Here is a 27,099-nt window from a genome sequence, read left to right as displayed (position 1 = left end):
CGTCGGGAACCTAGTGCATAAGATCGGTCAAGGCCCGTTGACGACAAGACAGCTGACGAATTGTCAAAGCAACTTTTTCAAAACAACAAATGATTTTTGTGGAAACAGGGAGCGGCCGTGGCTGACTGGTTGCGGTGTTCGCTTTGTAAGCGAATAATTCTGGGTTCGATTCCCATCTGCTCCCAACGAGAAAGTTTAGAACACATAAATTTGAAATGATGAATATGTACGAAAAATCAAAGTCACTCGAGGCGGGGTTCGATCCTCCGTCATTTGGATTGTTAAGCAAAAAAGCTGACCACTAGGCCATGACGACTTGGTGAGCGCGGACTGAAATTAGGAATACTGTTACATTCCGTTCCGTTTTCCGCATTCGTGGAAATACAATGTCCCATCCCAGAGGGTCCCGGCACAGAGTAACACAGAGTGAGCAGTCAGAAGAAATGTCATTTTAATAGGGACGTGGCGTTAAATCGTGCTGCCATCTGTTTTTTTTAAGCGCAAGAGTGGAAAAGTGCGGAGTCATCGTCTAAAAATTGACGGCGTCCTATCTCGCCCAGCAAAATGAAGTCGATAAAGTAGTCGGTTACGATGAGAAAAAGTGGAAAACATGGTCTAAAAATAGCAACGCCATCCCCCTATGTTTGGCTCCATAAGGTTTGCTGGTAGCAGGCGTGCGATGTACCTGCGATGTACCACAAAGTGGAACCAAAAATCAAATGGCAGTAGTGACTCTGTCTTACTCTGTGGTCCCGGAGTACCAAACCTTCTTAGCATGGTGCTCCCAACGAATACAACCAATTCTCGGATTGTATGGTGGAACACTCAGTGCTCAAACTCAACCCAATTACGAGTCATCTTTGCGATACGGCTTTACGCAGTAGGCCTGGCCGCTTTAACGATTGTGATGTTTCAATGCATGTCAATGCAATGGCGCACTACAAATGTTGATAAATGACAAGAAGAGTGCTAGGCGTCATCTAACCTAAGGCACTATCCAGGATCCCTTCGAAAGATTGGCTGCGCTAGGGTCTGATTAGATTAGATTAGACAACAACAGATTTTTGTGGAATTGAGAAAATCAAGGATTGTTTCAACGCAAAATCGGCGTTGATTATATTGACCAAAAAATTTGTTAAATCAAACCCAGGCTGATTGTACAAAAAAAATGTCTGCGTGTTTAAACCCAAAATGTGACCAAAAATCGTCATTTTGACAATTTGGGTCAATTCTGAGGGCAGATTCGGATTCAGCGGGCAAAATTGTATGTAAAAACATATAGTTGGACATTTTTTGATTTTTGTTAGGGGGGTCCCATACACTTGTAGTTGTTCTAAAAGCTGTAAATTCCATTATAAGTTTTCATTCCTCTATCACAACACAGGAAAAATTTGAATCGTCATACTTCGATGCTTCGCACCATCTGTCGGAATTATGGAGCTTTAAATCGCGAATCATGTATTTTATTTTTGCTTGAAATAATGGGGTACTCGCCCGGCAAAATTTCTCAGAGGTGGCGCTGTTCGCGTAGTTGTAAGCAATTTAAATTTGTCTGGGAAATATCAGTTTTTCGCAAAGAAACTATTAAACTGAGTCACTATGTTTACTTTTAGAAGCTGAGCAGTTCTCTCAGATTTCGGTCATTCGATTTTTTTTGTATTTTTTTATCCGACTGAAACTTTTTTTTTGCCTTCTGTATGCCCAAAGAAGCAATTTTGCATCATTAGTTTGTCCATATAATTTTCCATACAAATTTGGCAGCTGGCCATACAAAAATGATGTATGAAAATTCAAAAATCTGTATATTTTGAAGGAATTTTTTGATCGATTTGGTGTCTTCGGCAAAGTTGTAGGTATGGATATGGACTCCACTGAAAAAAAAAAACGATACACGGTAAAAAAAATTGGTGATTTTTTATTTAACTTTTTGTCACTAAAACTTGATTTGCAAAAAAAACACTATTTTTATTTATTTTATTTTTTATATGTTTTAGAGGACAATGTCATCAACTTGCCAACATGCCAACTTTTCAGAAATTTCCAGGTTGTGCAAAAAATCTTTGAGCGAGTTATGATTTTTTGAATCAATACTGATTTTTTCAAAGAATCGAAAAATTTTTCAACTTCATTTTTCGATGTAAAATCAAATTTACCAAGACTAACATTTCAAAAGGGCCAAAAATTCAATATTACGCCCTTTTAAAATGTTAGTCTTGGTTTTAAAATTTTCAAAATGCTTTTTTCGAGAAGATCGGAAAATTTCACGAATGTTTCATATTTTAAGATTGAAAATCGGACCATTAGTTGCTGAGATATCGAAATTAGAAAATGGTGTGTTGTTTGGGTGGGACTTAGAAAACATCAATTTTCCTGTTTTTAAACCTTTGCATGGCAATATCTCAGCAACTAAGGGTCGTATCAACAAAGTTCAAAAATGCAAAATAAAGAGAAATTTCTCAGCTTTTCAAAAATATTTTTTTCAAATGTGCACTAATTTAAAAAAAAATAAAAAATGCGACTATTTTCAAAAAAGTCACCTAAAAATGGATTTAACTTGAAAACGGTGCACTTAATCAAAATTTCACTAAAGTACTTTTTGATTGCAAATTTAATTTTACATCGAAAAATAAAGTTGAAAATTTTTTGCGATCAATTTTTCGATTTTTTGAAAAAAAATCAGTATTGATTCAAAAAATTATTAGATTTTTTGCACAACCTGGAAATTTCTGAAAAGTTGGCATTTAATGTTCTCTAAAACATATAAAAAAATAAAAAAATAAAATAGTGTTTTTTTACCGTGTACCTTTTTTTCAGTGTAGCCCATATACCTGCCGAAGACATCAAATCGATCAAAAAAATCCTTCAAAATATACAGATTTTTGAATTTTCATGCATCATTTTTGTATGGCCAGCTGCCAAATTTGTATGGAAAATTATATGGACAAACTAATGATGCAAAATGGCTTCTTTGGGCATACCGAAGGCACCAATAAAGTTTCAGTCGGATTAAAAAATACAAAAAATAAAATTTAAGAAAAAATACCGATTTCGTAGAGAATTGCTCAGCTCAGTTAAATCATAATTTTCATTCACGAATGGATATGCCAAAAGTAAAAAAAAGTCGTAATCTACTGCTTTCACATTATTTTGCAATTTCTGTCATTTTTATGCAAAATCTAAATTTCCTGTTAATCTTTGAAAATAATTGGTTAAAAAAATATTATGTTTGTTTACAAGCTTTAATTTTCAAAACATAATTTTCATGGATGTAATGTTACAAAAAATGAAAGCACTTCAAATCACAATATTTGTGCCTATGATTTAATTATACATAATAGAAGCAAGTCCAGGTAAAGTAAGAGATTGTTTTCATCGGATTTTGATCGAAACCACGTGCTTATACAATTTTGCAACTTAAATATATTTCGAATTTTTGTCGATGGTTTCTTTAAGTAAACTTTCCAAACTACGTCACTCTTAAAAAAAAACTTTAAAAGGCAAAAAAATCTGTTATATGCCTTTTTGGTCCAAAATTCTAAAGAGTTTGTATTCCAAAACCCTATTTTGAGAGAAAAGTGAATTTGAAGCATTAATTTCGCCTGCAATACCAAATTGTCACAAACCACCGTGTGACTCCAGCGAAAAATCCCACCCAATTGAGTTCCCACCAACACCCCCCTGCAGAAACCATATGACATGAAAACGGAGTGACCCTGCGCTCCCTCGTCCTTGCGCTCTGATTTTCTCGGATCTCGCGAGTTCCAAACACTCCGCCGGAAGGATACATCAATGTCAATGTGTTTTTCCTCCCCCTCCCACTCACACGCGCTCGCTTCGCGCTGCTCAGTTTCTTTCTTTTCAGTCTTTCATTGACCGTGGCCTGCGTCGGGTGTTCTGGAAAAATTGTGCAACTCCAAGTGCAAGTGTAACTTCCGGGAAATTCCGGTGCAAAGCTGCTGCAATTTGTGCACGTGTGTATTGTGTGTGTGAGGGTTGTTGAAGTGGAGCAAAAATAAGGGAAAATTGTGAAAAACAACCTGCTCTGAAAAATAGTGTGTACGTGGGAAAAGGGGCGAAAAGAGAGAGAGAGAGAAGGGGGAAAAGTGTGGAAAATGCTGCTGTTGGTTTCGGCGGTGGAAAGCCTCTAGGGATCGATTCGGCCACTACATTTAATAGGATTACACCAGCGAACGGTTAGTGCAGCAGCTGCAGTGCAAAGCCACCGACCAGCCCCAGCCCAAACCAAGGGTGCAAGAATCGATTTCGCTTCGGGAAACAGCAGGAACTGCAGATTAGCAGAAACGGTAGCACCAGCTGGTTGATTCTAAGTTGGAATTGAAAGAACGTTTTTAGCAGGGGATAAAATACAAAAGTGAACCAGTTGAGGTATGTTTGAACAATTGCGTTGTTATACTGTTTGAAGGGTTACATACGTATGGAATGAAACTAATAGTAAAATCAAGTTAAATGGGTAAAATAAAACCAAATAAATGTTAATTCAGTGATACTGAGAAAAACTTTTTTTCTCACACAATTAAATCTATAAAAGGCTGTAACCTTGTCTGATCAACACAGTTCAAAAATGGCAACTAACACAAGTTGCTTTTCGAAAATGTTTTTATTCATATTAAAAAAGTGCCAAAAGCTTGAAAAATGTGCACTTCATCAGAAAAGTTGTGAAATTATTTTAGATTTTTAGATTGTATTCATTAGATTTAACTTCTATTTTCATTTAAATTTTGAATTCAAAAAAAAAACAAAACATAAACTTTGAATATATTTGCAACGGACTTATTCGAAATCATAACTATTGTCAAACTATTTATTATAAATCATTTTGAATGCAAAATTAAATTTGATATCGATATGGTTTTTCCCGATTCCAAGTTACAGTCATTTTCAGGTTTTTTTTTGTGAAATATTCAGGTTTTGCCATTCAAAAACAAAAAAAGCTGAACAAAATTCCTACAACTTTCCTTTTTTGGACTGTTGATTTATAAATTATAAAATAATTTATAGAAAAAATCAGAAATGAAATTAATTTTTTAACATGAAAGTTAAGGAATATTAGATGTCACAGAAAAACTCGTTTTTCACAATATTAAAGTTTAAAGTGATCTCAGCTAGGATTGTGGGATATCTTTGGGGAAAGCATTTTGAAATTATTTTTCCTTTCCTTCATGAAGTATTTTTAAATTACAAAAAAACCTATAGTTTTTCGAAAAAGTTCCCCTAAAGATGCATATTACTTGAAAACTGTGCACTCTAATAAAAACGTGTAAAGTGATTTTCGATAGTCAATTTGATTTTGGCGTCTGGTACCTGAGATATATTTGTTGGAAAAACAATGATTTTTGAGCAAAAAATCAACATTAATATTGCTGAACAAAATTTCAAAAATGATTTCTAGCTATAGAAATGATTTTTGAAATTTTGTTCAGCAATATCTAGCAATATTAATGTTGTTTTTTGCTCAAAAATCACAAAAATGTTCCAAAATATAAAAGAGTAAGTATCTTGGGATTTTTTTTCTAAAAGGTCCTATAAGGCTTTCTAGGCCCAGTGAAAAAAATATAATTTAACCCAAAAATGAAGAACTTCTCGTCACAGTGTCCTGATGCAAACAATGATCGAGCTCGAGCTGTCACAGCCCTGCGAAGTATGTTGGCTGACATATCGGGCGGCCAGTCAAAAAAACCAGCTAGAAGTCGCCTGACAAAAAACTTTTGCTAGAAAGAGATAGGAAACCTGATGCAAACAAACGTCCAGCTGTAATGTAAACATACTTTGAATGTGTTGGTAAATTTCTGACTAGAAAGCCTTATTCATAACCGACAGCTTTGCCGAAAACAACAAATCGTGCAGAAAATCTCTTCTCAAGAAACAGATGTTCAAATATGTGTGGAAAAACTAATATGAAGCAATTCCAGCTCAAATCAGGAATTTTGCTGGTACTTTTGTACCCGACCCTCTCCGATTTCAAAGAAACTTTGTAGACATGTTATCCTATGCCTATATAAGCCATTTTTGTGTATATGGAGCCAATAGTACTCGAAAATAACATTTGAGAAGGGCGTAAGGTATTTAAATATTGTTGTATTTTGCAATTTAAAAATTACTGTATCTCGAAGCCGTTGCATCGTATCAAAAAGTGGTCAAAGACAAACTTGTAGGAAATTGGACGGGCTTTCTGAAAAAAATACACTGAAACAAAAATACACGCTAATTCTATAAGATTTCAGTTTTTAAGTTTAGAAGTTAAATTTGATGGTGACGTCACAATTTTTTTTCGCTCAAAATTTTTGAGGAAATAGCCTTAAATGTTACAAAAAGACTTACGAAAAATCCAGGATGGTATGTCTCTTTTAAAAAAAATATAAAAATCATTTGCTACAAATGTTTTTTTGAAAAGTGGTCTAAACATCAAAATTTTTCAGAATCGATAGTGGGAATCGATTTCCCAGACAATTTTACATAAAAGTCTCCATATTGGCCATTGCCCTAAGTCCAATCCTTGGGAAGATAAAGCGGTTTTAGAAATAAAAATGTTGAAAAAATAAGTTTTTTTGTGGTTTTTGGCAGTTTCTATATGACAGACTTGGTTTTTCAGTCTCGTACATATTTTTACCGGAAAGCTCGTCCAATTTCCCATAAGTTTGTCTTTGACAGCATTTATTATGTAAGAAATTGTAATTATCTTGCAAATATATGCAAAAGATAGAAAAAACTAACAAAGAACTAATTTGGGAACCAAGTTCATGTATTTATTTCATGCGACTTTTTCAAAAATCAATATTGACAGCGCCTCTGGCGGGGACTTCAGGAAACTGCATACGTGTCAGATCCCTGAGTAACACAGAGAAAGCACTCGCATTTGTTTGCCTTTTATTTCTTATTTTCAACAATTCCATACGTATGTAACCACGTTCAATGGGAAAAATAATCCTCCATTTTAAAGCCGTTCTACATCCGAAAAGCAACATTTTACTCTTCAATTCATCATCCCACGTGGGATCTTTCTCATTTTGTTCGCTTTTCACGGTTTTCCCCAGTGTAATTACCTCGAATGAAAAAAAAAATATGGAAAATGAATACAATCATTCGATTTGAATTGCAAATCACCGTAATTTTCGTCGTGGTACTTTATTATCTCTTCGCAATAATGGTGGTGGCGGCGCTGGTATAATTAATCTGTAAACAAAACAAAAAAAACACTTCTTAATTAATGTAAATTCAGACATTAAATGGTAAAAACCACACCGACGCCACGTTCAATGTGTCGCACGTGCGTTGAATGTTTTTTAGCCGGGTAGGAAACGCGCGTGATTTGTTGCCGGGAGTGAACTCAATTTCCGGCAGCTTTCGCAACAGGAGGTGAAGTGCGTCCTCGTGGAGCAGCAGGAAGCGGGCTGATCTGACGGGAAATGGACGAAATTCGGAGAATTTGACAGATTATCGTGATTTAAGGATAACGTTTTCCCTAAGATGTTGAACAAACGTTTTTCCTTTATTGAGGATTTTGTAGGCTTAATGTTTAAATTACAAAAAAAACTGGCTCAGTCTAGCTTTGTCAAGAACTTGGTTTAACATTCTGATAATTTCGCTGTCGGCCATCAATCTACATCAATAGATTTTTTTCGTAACAGATGCAAGATAGACCAATTTTCAGTTAAGAACGGTTTCACAAACTTTGTGGCAACGACTACTGGGATGAAATTGTTTTTGAATTTCAAAATAATTCAACTTCTTCCATACAATCGAGTCTTCAGGTGTGCACCAAAAAGATTCTTTAAAAGAGAAAGGAAAACTATTTCCTTTCTATCCACACACACACACACACACACACACACACAAACATCAGGAAACACGAACGAGAAAATCGTGCGTGCGTGCGTGAGAAATGGCTTTCCCACACGTGTCGGTGTAGGTGGGCGTGGGCACACATACCAGCTTTCACACCTTTCGCCACACGCACACACAGTAGGCTGTCATGTTGATGATGGAAATCCCATCAACCTGTACGGCCATCCTTTCAAGCCGCATCGCGTGTTTATTTTTTCCTGTCTGTTGCTCAGTCCAATCTTGGTGTGATTCCTATAGGGGAGATTGGTTGATTGATTATAGATTTCTGTAAAAAATAAAATTTTGTTTATAAACTTCCTAGAAACCACCTTATTTGGCGATGCGATTTAGTTCATTTATTCGCATTCGCAGACTGGACTTCGTCATGTTAATGTAATGATTGTTAAGCTTAGGTTGCTTAGACGATTATCTTTTAGATATCCAATAAAATACTCTATTATCCAAAAAGCATTATTAAAGCTAACGAAGGGGCTCTGGTGTTTGCCTACCGCCAGGCAAAACACCCCCGAAGGTAGGCAATTTCGTAAGCGACCCTTTACAGACCATGCCGCGCTGTAACACCGCACTCAGCAAAAAAAGGCACCCATAATACGGAGAACCAGCCAGTCTCTGCTTGTGTATTCATAACACAATCATCGATTTTACCCGGCGCAGCCAAAAGGACGAAAGCGAAAACAGTATTAGAGGGAAAATGGAAAAGGCTTTTCCCGCATTAGGCCGACCTACCAGCAGCAATTACATGTCTGTCGGCGAACGCAACGATTGACCTCGGGCTCCGGTAAGTGTTTCCCCTCGAATGACCTCCTGTGTCTGACGGGGTTTGCTTGAAGAGTAATGTCAATATTTTGATTGATGTTTTACTGCGAATGTCTTATATAAAGTCTTTTCGTGATTTTTATCTAAAAAAAACTTCTTAAAGTTCTTCTCATAAAAAAACTTCCACATTGTGCAGGCAAAGTTGCGCCAGCAAACTTTCCAGTTAGTCGGAGAAACTTGTTGTCATAAATTTTCAAAACCCGCAGCAAGCCCATTAGTGTGCGCTGGGTTTTCTCGACAATAAATTTTAATTACTGCTTCATGACCCGGAAAACAGGGTGGCCGCTTATGTTAGAAAAAAATGTTTTTTTTTTGTGCCCGCTTCCGAAACTATTCCAACTTTGGGCCAAACCAGTTTAAGTCTAGAGATCACTGAAGAATGTGGGAACGTATAGGCTGAAATGTATGATGAAACCATTTTTTCTGAATTTCGCCGACAGGTGAGGCTGTTCTCGCCTAAATATCATAAAGAGTTAGTTTCCTGTTCAAAATTTAATGTTCTACCACTTTCTTCAAGAAATAAAAAAAAAAACAACTACTCCTGCAATACAGCAATTCCATTTGTAAAGAGCCTAAATCGAAAAAAAGTTCTTCGATCGGGCTCAAAATTTTTCTGGGGGTTCGTTGCCCAAAATAATCAGACACTTTTTTTTTTGTTTGGCCATTAGGGTGACCTACATCTTGCTAGGGTGGTTTGAAAAATGGTAATTTTCGTCATATTTTGCAAAAACCACTTTTTTCAAAAAGTCATATCTCCGCATCATTTCATTCGATTTTAGTCGTAGAGTCTTAGAGGCAAAAGAAAGGTGATTTGTTTGGCTATTTGAGAAACATAGTAAGAAGTTTCAAATATCTAGCTTAACATTTGAAAAAGTCGTATGAAAACTTAAAATGGCGTTTTGATCGTGCCTGGACCAAAGAGCATATGTCTGAAAATATTTTTATCGGATTCCTCGGAAAATTTCACATAACATAACAAATAATTGGCGATGTCGAACCGTACGTTTCCGATAAATGATTTTGGAAAATAAAAACTGAGTTTTTCGTCGCGCCATGCACAAAAACAGGAAAATGACGAAATTTACAAAAAAAAAACAACTTTTTTTAACTAAAACTGCGATAACTTCAAAATGTTAGCGATGACCTAAACAAGTTTGGGTACCAAAAGTTGCGTCTTTCAATTACGAAAAAAATAATGCCATCTGTTGGCGAAATTCAATCATCTAAACATTTCTGTCAAGTTGTCAATTGACAAATTGCCCATTAGGTGCCCAGAAAAAATGGCACCCTGCTTTTAAAGCGGAAAACGGTTTTTGGGGCATTTTTTAAAGAATCTTTGCCAATTTTGAGAGAAATTAGTTAAGATTAACCCATTTCCTGAAGTTTGTAAAAAAAATTTTTTCATCTAAAACGACATTTTAAAATCACTTTTAAGGATCAAGTTTTACAGCTGTGGTGTGTTCTACAATGTTGTAGAGCATTAAATTTTCAATCTCACTTTTGGGAATGTTTGGAAGGATGTAGCGCACCCTGCAAACAAAAATGTAAAAAAGTCGGGTTTTTCATACATTTTTTTCGATTTTTCCCATACAAACTTCACCTTTGAGCATCAAATGTTAATCGATTTTGCACATATTTGGCCCAGAGTCCTAAAATAGCTCAAAATCAATAATCAGCTTGTTGAGTGAAATTGAAAAAAAGTCCCATTATCTGGGCACCCTATTGCCCTTACAAACTTCAAGACAAAAACGTTTAAAAATTTCATAATTTGAGTTTTTTTTTCGAAATTACGTTATTTTGTGAATTTTTTAAGTATTTTCAAAAAAAAAGATTACATTCGAAATGTTTGAAAAAATCCCGGTCATTTGTTACCCATATAGAGAAAAACTGAAATTTTGAGTATTTTTTTTAAATACGTAGTTTTGTTAAAATTTTGAGTATTTTCAAAAAAATTTGTTACTACATTCGAAATGAATGAAAAATCCCGATAATTGGATACCCATATTGTAAAAAATGTTTCTTTACATTCGAAATGTAAGAAAAAATCCCGACCATTTGATACCCATATTTTAATAATTAAAATTTTGAGTACTTTTTCGAAGTACGTTGTTTTTTTTTTTAATTTTTGAGTATTTTCAAAAACTGTTGTTACTATATTCGAAATGAATGAAAAATCCCAATAATTGGGAACCCATATTGTAAAAAACTGATATTTTGAGTATTTTTTCAAAAATACGTAGTTTTGGAAAAGTTTTGAATATTTTCAAAAATTGTTGTCATCACTTTCGAAATGAATAATAAAATTGTGATCCTTTGATATCCATATAGCAATTACAATAATTTTGTAAAAAAATGAAATTTTGAGTACTTTTTTCGAAAGTACGTGTTTTTTTTTTAAATTTTGAGTATTTTCAAAAAATGTTGTTACTACATTCGAAATGAATGAAAAATCCCGATATTGTAACCCATATTGTAAAAAACAGATATTTTGAGTAGTTTTTCAAAAATACGTAGTTTGTGAAAATTTTGAGTATTTTCAAAAACTGTTGTCATGCCTTTCGAAATGAATGAGAAAATTGCGATCCTTGATACCCATATACAGTCATCCCACATATTCGGGACACTTTAATGATAATTTGTCAATAACATGTCAACAGTAGGTTTTCTATCGACCTCACTAGTTTTTGAACCTTCATTTGGACATTATCTTGCTATTTGACTAGTAAAAGTAGTACTTTTTGAACAAAAAACTTCATTCCAAGACTATTTTGTCCAGAGCAGCAAAACACTGCCTCCAAATGGCCTGTTTCATAATTGTGGGATGTTATTGTGCCTCCCACAATTGTGGAACACCTAGTTTAACTGATATTTTCACAAAAAAAAAGTTATCAAACCATGTATAAAACATCACTGAGCTTGAGTTTCATTGGTTTCAGTGTGTGAAGTCATTATTTGGTAATAAATATGTACTCCTGGAGAGATCCAAAGTTTGTTTACATTCGTAAGAAAAAAGTGTTCCGAATTTGTGGATTTCAAGGGTCAAAGTAATTCTTCAAAAACTTCATATAAAAGTTAAAATTTGCAGATGTTCGATACAGCATTCGGAAGATCGCAAGAAAAGCTTTCAAATGAAGGTAAAAGCGTGTGAAATCCGGTATTAAAAAAAAGGTAAAAGCAAATCATTAAGTTCAATTCATGATTTTGTGTATTTTTTGAGAAACATTGCATTTAAAAAGCATGACTTTATGCTTTTTCAATTTATTAGAGTTTTTGAAATAAATTACTTAACATTTTCACGAAAATATTCCATGAAAATACTAATCAAATTTTCATCATTTTTGATACATTGCATGAATTTCACTTTTCTAAAAAAAATCATTAGGTTGTTAAAATTGGAGTATTTTATTCCAAAAACTTTACATTTTCACTTTACAGTATGTAAAAAAAGTATTTACACCCCTTGGGCACTATGCACATTTTGTGATGAAACATGTAAAAAATTTAAAGTTTGACAGGAACCTAGTACTACGTTTTGTTCAGAAACTCATGCCAAACATTTTGTACAAAAACTCATGACAAAAACTCATGATTTCTATAAAAGTTATATAACAAATACTATTACAAAAATAAAAAAGGTGCAAAAAAAGTTTGTACACCTTTCGAAAAATTAACATAAATAATGTTATTTGTTGACAAATCACCATAAATCCAGTCTCCCAACTCCAAATAGGCATCCTTGACTGATTAAAAAAAGAATTTGGATTGAATATAAATTTTAATAACTACTTAGTATAAAAGTTTATATAACTCTGGAAATTCTATATAAAACTTATCTAAACTTAATTTTGCAAACTTTTAATTCAACTAAATGTCAATATATTACCATAGAATTGCTAAATAAACATTTTGGAGTGGGTATAACACCGTTTTGGGGGTATTTGTATCGATAGAATAGATTTTTTGTTGGAATTTCGTACCAACCCGGAATTACGTCGTAGGAAAATCCGCCAACATCCGAACCGGTCCACGATTCACAAGTTAACCTATGTGGAATCGGAAAGGGCATAAAATTTCCGATCTTTTGATACCCAAACATCTAGGTTTTCTTTAAAACCTACGTTTTTAAATACCTAAGCAAAAACGTTGTTATGGTTTCGTTTGAGCAATCTGCCAAAAATGTATGGAATTTCGTAATTTTTGTTCTCGTGGATCAAACTTACTTTTTGCCCAGGTATTTAAAAACGTGGGTTTTATAGAAAACCTAGATGTATGGGTATCAAAAGATCGGAAATTTTATGCCCTTTCCGATTCCACATAGGTTGACTTGTGAATCGTGGACCGGTTCGGATGCCGGCGGATTTTCCTACGACGTAATTCCGGGTTGGTACGAAATTCCAACAAAAAATCTATTCTATCGATACAAATACCCCCAAAACGGTGTTATACCCACTCCAAAATGTTTATTTAGCAATTCTATGGTAATATATTGACATTTAGTTGAATTAAAAGTTTGCAAAATTAAGTTTAGATAAGATTTATATAGAATTTCCAGAGTTATATAAACTTTTATACTAAGTAGTTAGTAAACTATATATTTAATCCAAATTCTTTTTTAATCAGTCAAGGATGCCTATTTGGAGTTGGGAGACTGGATTTATGGTGATTTGTCAACAAATAACATTATTTATGTTAATTTTTCGAAAGGTGTACAAACTTTTTATGCACCTTTTTTATTTTTGTAATAGTATTTGTTATAAAACTTTTTATAGAAATCATCTTTTCATGAGTTTTTTGTAGCAAAATGTTTGGCATGAGTTTCTGAACAAAACGTAGTACTAGGTTCCTGTCAAACTTTAATTGTTTTACATGTTTCATCACAAAATGTGCATAGTGCCCAAGGGGTGTAAATACTTTTTTTACATACTGTATGTACAAACAAATTATATCGTTTGTATTATATAACGTACATAAAATTATGAAAAATTGAATAATTTCATGAAAATAGGTATTTTGTGAAAATTTTAGTATTTTATAACAATAAACTTTTATAATGTGAAAATGCATACAAAATTTCGCATCTTGACACCCATATTGAACAGTATTTTGTAAAAAAGTAGTTATCGCTATAGTTATCGAACCTCGATAAGTTTATCGTAAAAAAACCTAGATATGGAATTGTATATGTTCATAGAACCTTTAAAAAAACTCTTGAATTAAGACATGTGGAAAAACTTACAAAATCTCCTCGAAACTATCCACCCTCATAACAAAATTAGATCCAGGGCAAAAAAACTCGCCCTTTCTCAGCAACCCCCATTTCGAAGAATGGCTTACAACCAAACTTGGAACATTTTCCTTATTATGACTCGAAACTTTGGGCGCTCTCGGGTAGGGCAAAACTTGTTATTTTCTTCCAACAAGTTGTAAAAGAACGCTTTCAGCACCAACTCGCACGAACGTACTGCTTGAAGCGCGAGTAATGTTCCACCATTCATAGACTGGTGGATTTACTTCTTTTTTTCGCTATCTGTAATCGAATCTGACTTCTTTTTTTTTTCTTGGATCTGGAAGCTATGCCAATTTGAAGTTGATTGATTTGTTTTGCTCGCGGATTTCCAGTCAGTCGTGGAAGTTGTTGATGTTGTAAAATTCTTGGGAAAAGCGAGCAATTTAAGCGCTTTGAAATGGAAATTTTTCCTCTTTTCAAGACGAGTTGAATCGATCGAAGATTTATGTGTTGGATTCATGATCTCACGGAAGCAGTAATTTGATGAATTTTCATCTAGATAATAAATTATTAGATTTTTTAGAAAACCATCCACGATCACAATAGTCGACCTCATTTCGGGAAACAAGAATGTTGATCAAATTATTGTCCCTTTCATTCGTGTTCCCAGCATTTACAACAGCAAAATAAAATCAACATGATGAAGGTATTTTTCAAGAGAGTCGGGTAAGCCCCTCGAGGATATCCAGCACCCTAAAAGGGAAGCCGCAAATTGGATTTTCCGTTTTTCTTGTTCCAAATTCCTCGGAATTGAAAACCCCGTTCGGCGTGTTATCCTTTTTTCCCCCCAACTGCTTCAAACATTCACTTGCGGATAAAGGAAGCGAAAAAAAAGCCACGTTTTATTGCGGCGAAATAGCTGGAATGAGATAACCAGAAAGGATGATTTTCTTAATGGGGGAATGGCAAGAAAAACGACCTTTTTAATTGTTAGGAAATTGATGTTTCCACTGGGATCTTTTGAACGAAATTGACCTATGGTAACATTTTTAAAAGGAAAATGAAGCCATAAACCGTAACTGCGTCATTTCTAGTATCAATATGGCGGAACGTAACACCTGATGGGTAAAATCAATTTATTGCAACGTGTTGGATCACACTCACCTCTGCTCCGTGTAGCTAAACCGATGTGTATGAGAAAATGCCAATGCCGTGTGTGCGGGAAAATTCAATCAATCGTGGAAAATTGACCTGCCTTTTCGCTACTTGCGTTACTTCGCTTTCTTCCATGCTGATTTTTATGTTTAGTTTTAGATGATTAACATTTTGTTGGCTTTTTAGTTTGAAGTTTTGTTTCTGTACTGTGCTTCCAAAAGAATAAATAATTCGAAATTATCGAAAACTATTTTTTGCATCAGACTAAGATTGGCATCTTGCTCTGCTTGCAAAGACCCATTAAGAATATGATGTCAAAATTTTAAGTTTTTTTCCATTGAAAAAGAGAACACTCAAACCCCGATGGTTTGACACCAACTGTTGTCAAACGGGGTCACTTTTAAGTTTGACACCCCTTTTACACGGAGTTCTCACACACACCACTGAACGTTTGTTTTGATAGTGTGCGTGAGCGTCCTGTAAAAAGTGACAGTTCGTCACTTTTTAGTTTGACTTTGACCAACCAACGGGGTACAAACTAAAAAAGTGTCAAACAAAAAAGTGACCAACCACCGAGGGTTGATTGTAGAACATTTCAAACAAGTTTTTATTTTTAAACATTTAAAATTGAACCAAAAGAAAACATGGCTTAGTAGATCAGATGGTTTATATTTGCAGCTTAGAACTGCTGCAAGCAGTTACCAGGTGATGGACTTGTTTTCTTTTGCCGTCTTGAACAGTTTCCGAGATATCTCCAGGATAAATATGAGGGCTCCCAAAAAAGAGCATTTTTTTTGTTTTTGTTTTTTTATTGGCTGAAACTTTGTGAGTACTTTCTCTATGATAAGAAAAAAATCGCAAAAAATGAAAGAAATAAATCCTAATTTTTCTAGTCTAACCCAATCTTTCTTCAATATTAATGAGTGCAGTCAATCCGAACAACCCAGAAAATGCACAGCAAAAATCAAAGCGGCCAGGCCTACTGCGTTGCATTGACCGCAGAGCAGCGATGAAAGAATTACCATCAAGGAAATGCTTAAGACACTCATCAAGAGAAACGGATGGTTAAATGGCTCTCCTCTCTCGCGCACGAAAGATCGGAATCTAACAAATCATCATCTTGATTATTCGGCGGAACATAAAACACTACTACACTTTGCAGGCAAGGTTGCCAGGTCAAATTTGAAGAAATCTGGCCTAGTACCGAAAAAAATCTAAAAAAATCTGGCAGACGAAAATCTTACAATTATGCATGAGATATGGGAGGGAGGACATGAATTAATTTAAATTTTAAAGCTCAAATGTTCATGTTGAATTCCATTTTCATTATAATATGTACCATTTCAAACAAAAAGATGGTCGAAATTTGAAGAAAATGTGAAATCTGTCAAAATTTGGCACAGATAATTAGGTTTTACGCCGTGACGTCATTTGACAGCTCGTGTGCACTGTTTACATGGTCTTCGTCGATTCTCGACGAATTTCCGCGAACAAAAACGAATTTCCGCGAACAAAATCGACGACCGCATTGAACTGTGCAAAGTCCATGTAAACAGTGCACTCCTTCTAACCTCCAAATCGAGTCGTTTTCGTGTCCCTGGCCGTGTAGGTGCCTGATCCTAACCATTCCCGTGGCCGTGTCCTTGCCGTGTTCCTGGTAATGTGTGTGTTCATGCGAAATGGAACAACCGGAACAAAATTATAATTTTAAATGCTAAGTCCCGAAACTGGCACCTTTGAGGTTAAATTCCAAGCTTTTCTCCTTTGGTCACTCAGCGAACAAATACATCGTGAAAATATTTGCCTACTTCGTCGCTCGACGACACTCACACATTAACATGCTCAGCGAAGAGCCATTCTCACAAAATTAGGTCCTTTTAGGTGCTGTGACTAGGTAGGGACCGAGGATTATCAAATAACTAATATATAACAAAAAAAAAACAACTCCTTAAACTCCATACTTGGAGATCATGTAACTGACCAGGGTTACTTGGTCCAAGCGGGTCTTACAGGTCTTGAACCTGCCCACGCCTCAGTTTGCCATCAATTTGATTTTTTCTTGGTGGAAGTTTCTTTGAATGGTGTCTATACAAATAAATGCACATGAATTATAATAACATAGATTTTAGGCAACCCAAATCAATGAGTATAACGCAGCGCATCAGAGAAAAAATGTTTTCAGTTCAGAGTGATCGACGACGTTCGGCCTGCCTGAGCCGTTCGGAGACTGAGCCAACCAGAGAGAGTAGGAGAGTAGAAGAGAGCGTGTTCGGGAGCGAATGGTGTGAAAGTGACAAACGGTAGGAATTTATCAGGACAGTATCGCGTCGCCTGCTATTTGTGCTCGCAAATGAAGTGGTGGATTTTGAGCAATCAGGACACTTACAGAAGGTACTCAAGACGCACTTCGATTGGTCAAAAATTGTGCAGCCCGAATTTTTCAGTTTTTTACATGATGTTTTTGCCCACGGAAATGGTAAATTTCAAATTTTATTCAGAATATCATTATCTTAAATCAAGAGACTCTAGACTCAGACTGTAGCTCAATTCTTAACAAAAGCTTTATTTGACAAAGCTGTAAAATTCTTCTTTGTGTCGTTACTCCAACACAGAAGCCAATCTCAATTGTTGGAACAAGAATCTGCTTGATTGGCATTCATGATTGGATTACTCAACTCAATCAATATTGTGGGAGACATTTTCTGCTCACCGCAGCTGTTTGGGTGGGAACATTCTTTTTTGTGTCCCACCACACAGACAGACGAGATCGATTCTTTTGTAATATAGAAAATAAAGGTTCTTGTCTACTTATCTGTGCTACTTTTGTTTCTTATGACTAAGACAAATTGCTTCCGAATGCCACCCAGACGATCTACCTATAAATATCGGCACGAGCTCTTTGCAGATGGTGCACGCTGCATCGCTTTCGAAATCGAATCCGACCAAACTAGTTTTACTTGCGAACGGCATTTTGGCATCGGGCAGCCGCGAAAAACATTTCCCAATCATGTGAGCTCGATCCGTCGTTTAGTCCCAGACAGTCGTCGGGGGTCACCAGATGGCGTTCGAAAGCCACGTCAAACGCTTTTTCTGTTCAGTGGTAATTGAATTTCATTTCGTCATTTTCATATGAATACCCCCAACCCAGGCAGATGAGATCGACCGTATTATCTTCATCATTCAGCGTTGAAAACGAGCTTGCAGTGACCCAGAGCAGCAGCTTACCGACGACCGACGTCCAGGTCGATTCCGAGCCTGACCGAGCAATTTATACTTCCACTTGTGATGGGTCCTGGACGGTTACACACTATCTTACCATGTGTATAGATGCACTCCAGCCAGGACGACAAGGACATGGTCATGAAACATCGCATGAATGGGCTCGGTAATATGGATTGCTCAATTTGGTGGCCTGTTTGAAGGGTGCCCTCGACAATGGATGCAACATGTATACGGACGATGATTACGACGGTAATGGTAGTGATGGTCCTTGTGGAATCATTATTGGATGGACTTGAAAACCCCATCTTGTGAACCTCACATAATTGAAAATGTTGTTAGAAACATTTGCTAATACCAAGGTTGTCAATAGATGATTTTATTGTCCAACGATAACGCAAATGGTTAACTCACCGACTTTTTCCGACTTTTCCAGAACTTCAAATAAAAAAGGCATTTGTTATTCATATAGAATGACAAAAACTTGACAGTTTTGTTAAAAATTGAAACATTACAACAACAACAAAAAAAAATTTAAAAATGGAAGCAATCATAATTTCGATTCTGATAATAAAAATCTTCAAAATTCTTTAAATAATACGGTTCTTTTGGAAAATTTCCAAACATTATTTTTTTTGTGCGGTTTGGTTTAAACAGGAAAAGAAAAAGGATTGCAAAAAATTGCAAATTACTTAATTATAAATTTTATTCTTGGTATTCTATTTTTTATGAATGAACGCATATGTTGGCAGAAGGAATTAGTTTAAAACCATATTTTTTATCAAAGTTGCCTTTAATTTTATGGGTTTTGATATTTAATTTTTTTAAATCAGTGTTGATTTATCAAGTTGTCAGAGTTTTAATATATATTTTTTGTAATTAAAAATCAAGTTTAATAAAAATTCTTCAGCACTCATTTTTGGCAAAAATTTTCAAACATTTTTTCATATTTTCAAAAAATAAAATTAGTAAAAGGAACTTTAAATCATCTTTGCATCAATATTGAGTTAAGTACTCCTACGAATTAAGTGCAATCGATTTGAAAATTATACAAGAGATCATAAAATTCCAGAGTTAAATTATAATTTCCAAACGAGTATTCTTGGAATACCCGACTTTTCCAGATATTTTGTTTGTCCAAAAATCACAATTTCCCTATTTTTTCGATTACCCGACATGAGTTTAAGCTCACTAAGGCGATACTAAAAAAAAAGTATAAAAATTGAAATTACGAGCCATGGTTTCAACATTTTAATGAAAAAAGTGTTTTAAAATGTATTATACACCTGTCCAGTTGTTTTGCCAGCATTAGTTTCCAAAATATCCAATTATTGGCGAAAATTTTATTTTTTACGAAAAATAATTTTTTTGCGGTGCTGTACATTAATATTTCATAAAAATTAAAAACATTTTTAAACAAGCCCAAACATACTAAATATGATTATCAATGCAGAAAAATGCATTCTAGATTGTTTTCAGTTGATTAGACTTCTATTTTCATGGAAATTTTGATTTTCTTTTGGCAAATTTTTTTTGCCTCCTTATTTGATGTCGCTGTTCGAGTGCATGGGGTGATTGGTCATTATAATTAAATAATGGCATCAGTAGTGCGGTGCCTGTGTGGACGCGCAGTCCTGTTTTTTCGTGTTATTTTCCGTCTCTTTTATGTCGCTGTTCGAGTGCATGGGGTGATTGGTCATTATAATTAAATAATGGCATCAGTAGTGCGGTGCCTGTGTGGACGCTCAGTCCTGTTTTTTCGTGTTATTTTCCGTCTCTTTTATGTCGCTGTTCGAGTGCATGGGGTGATTGGTCATTATAATTAAATAATGGCATCAGTAGTGCGGTGCCTGTGTGGACGCTCAGTCCTGTTTTTTTCGTGTTATTTTCCGTCTCTTTTGTGTCGCTGTTCGAGTGCATGGGGTGATTGGTCATTATAATTAAATAATGGCATCAGTAGTGCGGTGCCTGTGTGGACGCTCAGTCCTGTTTTTTCGTGTTATTTTCCGTCTCTTTTATGTCGCTGTTCGAGTGCATGGGGTGATTGGTCATTATAATTAAATAATGGCATCAGTAGTGCGGTGCCTGTGTGGATGCGCAGTCCTGTTTTTTTTCGGGTTATTTTCCGTCTCTTTTGTGTCGCTGTTCGAGTGCATGGGGTGATTGGTCATTATAATTAAATAATGGCATCAGTAGTGCGGTGCCTGTGTGGATGCGCAGTCCTGTTTTTTTTCGGGTTATTTTCCGTCTCTTTTGTGTCGCTGTTCGAGTGCATGGGGTGATTGGTCATTATAATTAAATAATGGCATCAGTAGTGCGGTGCCTGTGTGGACGCTCATTCCTGTTTTTTCGTGTTATTTTTCGTCTCTTTTGTGTCGCTGTTCGAGTGCGAGTAGTGCGGTGCCTGTGTGGACGCGCAGTCCTGTTTTTCGTGTTATTTTCCATCTCTTTTGTGTCGCTATTTGTGTACATGGGGTGATTGGATTTCTTCTGATTCGTGTTGTTTTCATCTCTTTTGTGTCGTTGTTTGTGTGCATGGGGTGATCGATATTCTTCTTCTTCTTCTTTTTCTTTATGTTTAGTTCGCGCGTTCGTTGGCCAATGAGTTTATTTTTGTCCTCTTTACATAGTTTTCGATAGAAACGATCCGAATTTTTTTCGAGACAAGCAAGTCGTATTGCTGGATTAAGTCCTTTCTATATCATCGATGATCGGAAGGCACGCCGACGAATATGTTTTAAGGCTTATGATATAAAATCATTTTAATGAATAAAGCCCTTCTTACATCACCGTTGATCGGAAGGCACGCCGACGAAGAATTTCTGGAGGATCGCGGTCGAATTAATACTATATTTAAAATTCTAGATAGCTATCTTTCGGATTCGATTGTGAGTAGCGGGACTTCGCGGTTACTATGCAAGGTATTTTTTGGAGTCTTTTTATATTTTAAATTTATAAGTCCTTCCTTTATCATCGTTGATAGGAAGGCACGCCACCGGTTAAGTTTGTTTAAGTTATTGTTTTAATTTCATTACAATCGGTTACGTGGTGTCCTGTTTTCTTTTCGTTTATATTCGTTGATCGTAATAATTTATTCCAACTGGCAGCTTTAGTATTAACTCATCTACTATTTTTGACATTTGCTCGCGTTATCTTAATTGTACCAACAGTAAAAATATACTGATAAGTCCAGCCCATAGCACTACCGCTCGGTTGGCACGCGTTCGATTAAAACAAACTTTTAAATAATCAATTATTTATCTTTCCGCAGCCGGCTGCCTAAGATTTAAAATTTCAACCGATAAACAAAATGCTCATGGTCACATCACTGCCACTCGTGAATCCTGACCTCATACCCATCTACTAACCCCCTCAAAACTCATGTGATACTTTGTCGGAGAAGCAGTCGATTGGGCGGTCTCTATCACTCAAGTATCGGACTAACATTCCCATCCACTTCCCCGTGACCCTACCACTGGTCGTGGCCGACGCCGGTATTGATCAGCATGATAGGGGCCTTTGAGAAGTTGCGAAGCGAGGAAAGATAGCACCCACTTATCTTCCACGGCTCGTGGATGTAACTTCTGGAGGTCCTGGTCAATAACGGAGTAGCAACTGCGGGTGGGCACCTATGCTTATGCTTATTTTTCAGACCAATTTTGAAGGGGGCGACATAAACTTTGAAAAATATTTGCAACTGCCTAAAGTAAAAATGCAAACTAAAATTTCAATTGCAAATTTTAGTTTGCACTTTTACTTTTATGCTACGTAGAAAGTTTTAGTTTTTTGCAAAAAAAAACTGTAATAAAGCGAAAATGTTCAAATTTTGCATATTTTGAAACCCATTTACAATATTTTGAAAATTTGAGTATTTTCATAAACTACTAACAGTTTTTTGAGAAAATTTGAGAGTTTTACAAAAGAAATTTTACTGATAAATATTAAAATAAATAAGTTAAAGTGAGGCAAGTGTAACAAGCTAATAAAATGCTCGTTGAAAAAAACGTAAAAAATCAGTCGGATATTTTGATAATCATCTTATTTCAGGTCTTGACTATGACTGTAATAAATTTGTTTTAAAAAATCTGGTTTTGTACCATAAAAAAAAACGATTCTAAAATTATTGTTTTTCAGAGTAAGACAAACAACCCGTTGTGGCAAAAGGAACATTGCTTGAAAAAAAATGTTTATTTCTGGAGTTTTTTTTTTCTAAAAAAAAGGTCCAATAAATCAAATATTCAGTTTTTGCTTTTTGGGTGTTTTTAAAACCGCCTTGAGTCAAGGATTTAAAAGAAAAAAAAAACAACCCAAAATTAAAAACTGAAAATTTGGTTTATTGGACCTTTTGAAAAAATCCTGATTTGCTGACAATCGAATAGTTATCACTTACAAAAGCAATTCCAGCCCAAAACAGGACTTTTTTAGGTACTTTTTTCTCGACCCTCTCCGATTTCAATGAAACTTTGTAGACATGTTATCCTACGCTGATATAAGCCATTTTTGTGTATATAAAGTCAGTTACACTCGATAATGACATTTGAGAAGGGCGTAAGTCAGCTTGTCTAGAGAATCGACTCTCGTGTACAGTTTTTGACGATTTTGATGTTTAGAGCACTTAAAAAAAACAGTTTCAGTAAATGATTTTTGTATTTTTTTAGGTGAGTTGCTATATCCTGCATTTTTCGTGAGACTTTTTGTAACATCTTAGGCTATTTTCACAAAAATTTTGAACTAAAAAAAAACGTGGGCTCAGCTTCAAATTTGACTTTTAAACTTTAAAATTAAAAAATCTCATAAAAGTGGGCTATTTTTTTCTTTCAGTGTATTTTTTTCGGAAAGTCCGTCAAATTTCCTATGAGTTTGTCTTGGACTACTTTTTGATACAATGCAACGGCTTCGAGATACAGCAATATTTAAATTACGAAATACAAAAATATTTAAAACACTTGCGCCCTTCTCAAATGTCATTATCGAGTGAAACTGGCTTCATATACACAAAAATGGCTTATATAAGCATAGGATAACATGTCTACAAAGTACAACCGATTCCCTATTTGACATGGAATTGCTCACAAACATAAGATTATAATGTTTTTGAAACATATCTTTCGTTTTTTAATAAATGTGAACGTTTTTTTTTTCGAAAATGTTACATTGTTCAGAAGATACATAATAATTTTTCATAATGTCGTTATGTTTTGTAAAGGATTTTTTAAATATTTTTTTTCGGTTTTTATACAATTCTATGTACTTGTTACATACCAAGTTGTGTTGTTGTTGTAAGGTACACTTGCCCCACCAAAACAAGGGTTTTAAAAGCTCCTAATTAAAATTACAAAATGTTAAACCATATTTTAAAATAGGTGCACGTCATTGGCAGGGACACTGCTTATCAAGAAAAAATCATAAAGATATAAATAACACGAAAGCAAACTCTTAGCCTTATTATGTGCTTTCCAAATGTCAAAACAAAAAACTTAATTAAATCTTATGTCCCGTGGCGTTTACGTCATTTTGGCAGTTATTTGATAGTAGAATCAACTAATTGCATTGCTAGCAACAACTCCTCATACTGGAAATATCAAAATCTTCCCCTAATATTGCTTTAAAAATCAAATTAAACTTTAACCTGGAAAAAATCTATGCATTAGCTGCAGCTAAATCTGGAATCTGGAAATTGATTTAAAAAAAATTCAACAGAGCAATCAAATTCTCAAGAATAAATTTAAACATCCCTCATTTCGAATCCCGTTTTCACTCTTCAATCTTGTTGTGAGGTGGCCGCAAGAACAGCCAAAACGAACAACTCAAACTGAAACAGGTGGTCCTCCCCAGCCAGTGGCTCGCTCATTCTCAGCGCCACCAGTTCGTCGTTGAGCTCAAGTTCAACGTCTCAGTCTCGATTCGATTTTCGTCCCGGTCAGTTCGACTTTGCGAGAAAAAAAAACGGGCAAACTCGCGCGTGTCTCGTGCTTCGACGACTTCTTCTCTTTTTTCTGCTTATCACAAGAGGGTAATAAATCTTCGAGAGTGTTTTTTTTTTTTGTTTTTCAGCTGATTTTCCCTAAAGCTTTTCACTCTTCATATTCGAGTGTTGCAAGAGAAGGAAAAAAAAAATCGAAAATAAGCTTCGCTGCTATCAGACCGAGTGACGTTCGAAGAAAAAACCAACGACCCTGATCTTCTAGGCGAGTTTTCCCTCACTCTCTCTTACTGTTCTCTCTGGGGCAAATAGTCGCGACTAGTGAAATTTTAACAAATGTAAAAATAAAATCGAGTAAAAAAAAAACGACCCACGACTAACGACATTGGCATCGAACGCAGCGAGAGTGGTTTGTGAGGAAAATAAATTTTCGAGAGGAGCTTATGTAAAGAGAAAAAAAAGCAGAAGGAAAATGTGAAGAAGGAATTTTCTCGGTCGTCGGTGGCGGCGGCGATGGGAAAATCAATGGTGAAAACGCCGAAGTAGTCGAAGAAGCCGGCTGCTGGTGCTGTGATGGAGGCAGATTAGTGCAAATTTATGCGGTTGTTCTTGGCGGTGGTGTTGGAATTTTTGGAGGAGTAGGAGATTAAAGAGAAAATACCAGCAAAAATGGAAACACAAATATGAGCTTTTGGGATTAATGGGATATTTGAAGGTGTTTCTTTTGAACAAATTGAACTGGTGAGAATGAAATGAGTCAATTTCAGTTGTTATTTTTTACATATCTGAGTCCATTTTTTATTGTTAAATATCAATTAGTATTTTTTTCAAATTAATACTCAAAATTAAATTGAGCAATAAAATATACTGAAGAAAGTTTGCTTTTCTAGATTAATAAGATCAAAGCATGAGGTTTAAGGTTCTCAAAAATAATATTTGTTTCAACTTTTCAGACATATTTGACCGCGCCGAATAACATTGGACACGAGTAGGTGTGAAAATTGTCCATTTTTTTAAATAAATTGATTTTTATGGAAATAAATATCATTTAATAAAAAAAACATGAAAAATGATTAAAAATGCAAAATTATAAGCTACAACAAACACAGATAACAAAATGAGTTCTGTTGTTCTGCATACATTAATTTTCAAATAATTTAAGGTTTGACGAAAACAAAAAAATTACCGAAACGCTTTAAATAAAACAGTAACAAAATTAAATAACAGGCCACTGTTTTAACATTTGAATGGAAAAAGTGTTTTAAAATGCATTACACATTTGTTCAGTTACTTTGCAATCATAAGTTTTCAAAATTTCTAAGTATTGAGGTTTTGCAGCGCGTGTTTCTAATGTAGGTGGCGCCAAAATGGGGTTACTTGCCAAAAATCGTATTCCATTCTGCTGGATTGAAGAACAAAATCGCTTATTTCTCATGATTCCCTGCATCAATCTTAATGAAACTAGTTGCAAAAGACGAGAAAATTTTTTTGCTTTAAAATAATGAACATCATTTTCTGGGCGCGCAAAAATTTGTGAACTTTTTCTTTAAAAAACATGTTTTGGAACACGAAAAAAATGAGTTTCCCCGTAAATATCAAAGAAATAAACAGTTATATAAATGATAACAGATGTGTTAACGTATATTCAACAATTTTCATTGATTTTTGACAGACTTTCTTGCCAAATAGTCCAAATTACTATCTTTTTCTAAATTTCCAGTTTTCTCATAGAAAAATCAAACAAATATTGGAAAGTTATACACCAAATTGTTGGGAATAATTTTTCTCATCTGAATCCGGCATAAGTTCAATAAAAATGTTGATTTTGAAGGTTAAAACACATTTTTTCGAAAAATCATAGGTTTACGCTATTTGTTCATAGGTGGCGGCATGTGTCTTTTAGCTTTGCTGCAAATTCTCTATTGACGAAAATTTATTTCTGCGGGAAAAAAAAAGTTGAAATACATTGAAAAGTTCAAAATATTTTCAAGCGAGCCCAAACACTGATTATCAATGCAGAATGGGGCATTTTAGATTATTTTCAGTCCACTGAAATTTTAAAGATTCTTGAAAAAAAAAAATTTTGTCTGTCCCCTGATTTTTTTGTATCAGTTCCCTTCAACGGCATAAACCTTGAAAATTATTTGCAAAGGCCTTATGTGATCTAAAAATCAAAAATGCCATTGATAATGCTTAATATTTTTAAAATTATAGGGAAAAACTGTCAGATTTTTCAATCTTTATTAAAAAAAAACTTGTAAAATTGATTGTAAACTTTTCATATACCTTGTTCAAAGTTTTATTTTAAGTCAAATTCAGGCTTTTTGAAATCTTTGGATATTGGGGCCAAAATTTAGAAATCGTTGAAATTATGCAAATTTGTGTCTGTAGTGATATTTCTGCTTAAATATTTCGAATATTACCTACTAGAGCTGAGGGACATAAACATTATTAAAACAAAGTTTTAGTTATTAAAAAAAGTTCAATTTAAAAGAAATTTTTTCTTCGAAAAATACTGTTATTAATGCATCTTTTGTTGTCAGAAAATGAGCATAAATTATGTTTAAATATTTCGAATATTACCTACTAGAGCTGAGGGACATAAACTTTATTAAAACAAATTTTTAATTATTAAAAAAAAGTTCAATTTAAAAGAAATTTTTTCTTCGAAAAATACTGATATTTATGCATCTTTTTTTGTCAGAAAATGAGGATAAATTATTGTTGAAAAACATTGGTTTAAGAAGACTTTAGAATGTTTCTATTTTTATCCTGGAAAAAGTTTTGAATTCAATAAAATCATTCTCTATCAATTTTATATTTTCTTTTATCTACACATTTTCGGGAATTACATACTATCGAATTTCATTGATTTATTGAAAACAGATGGCACTAA

The 27,099-nt window shown here is 34.7% G+C and overlaps 1 protein-coding gene across 1 annotated transcript in view; it reads left to right on the top strand.

Annotated features, from left to right (window-relative positions):
* Positions 1-3,862: 3,862 nt before the first annotated feature.
* The window catches only part of LOC6046848 (snake venom 5'-nucleotidase), a 70,082-nt gene continuing 46,845 nt past the window's right edge, over positions 3,863-27,099 (top strand). The window contains exon 1 of the mRNA XM_038262584.1: positions 3,863-4,386. The gene's annotated coding sequence lies outside the window, so the exon portion shown is untranslated. The remainder of the gene's footprint in view (positions 4,387-27,099) is intronic.

The sequence above is a fragment of the Culex quinquefasciatus genome, chromosome 3 (genome assembly GCF_015732765.1).
Source record: "Culex quinquefasciatus strain JHB chromosome 3, VPISU_Cqui_1.0_pri_paternal, whole genome shotgun sequence".
Lineage (NCBI taxonomy): Eukaryota > Metazoa > Arthropoda > Insecta > Diptera > Culicidae > Culex > Culex quinquefasciatus.
Note: the sequence above shows the minus strand (reverse complement) of the source record. Positions and strands in the feature narration are given on the sequence as shown.